The following is a 511-nucleotide window of genomic DNA, read 5'->3' on the forward strand; positions in this document are numbered from 1 at the left end:
AAGTTTTTTTTTTTTAATGTTTTATATTTAATTTTCATTTAGGGAAGGCAGGTAGAGTTCAAGAAATACAGGAGGACGGTGAGGGTGGTATATAAATGTAATAAAAATAATAAAAGATAAGAGCCAAGACCAAGCAACCAAGGAAACCCTTCTTTAATTTCTGTTTTGGGAGGAACAAGACAGAAAAGAAACAAAGATCACTTCAGAACGTAGGCTGCTCTAGTATGCCTTTATTTAAGAATTTAGACAGCAAGAAAAAAATAAATGGGTGAATATTACTTTGGGGTGGTGGGAGGAGGAGGAACATGCCCAGAAGTCATTTTTTGTTTTTAAAAATCAAAATAAGACTGGATTTATAAAAATCTAGAAAACACAGAGTTGAAGGACGAAAAGGACACAGAATGGAACCAGAAGCTGTGAGGGTGTAATTAACAGGAAACCTTGCGGAGTCCCCAGGTGAGCGAGCACCTCGTGTAGTGTGGGGGTGTAGCAACAAGTGAAGATAAGCTAT

This window comes from Heloderma suspectum, chromosome W (assembly GCF_057233095.1).
Source record: "Heloderma suspectum isolate Gila_16-S chromosome W, 16-S_ref, whole genome shotgun sequence".
Classification (NCBI taxonomy): Eukaryota; Metazoa; Chordata; class Lepidosauria; order Squamata; family Helodermatidae; genus Heloderma; species Heloderma suspectum.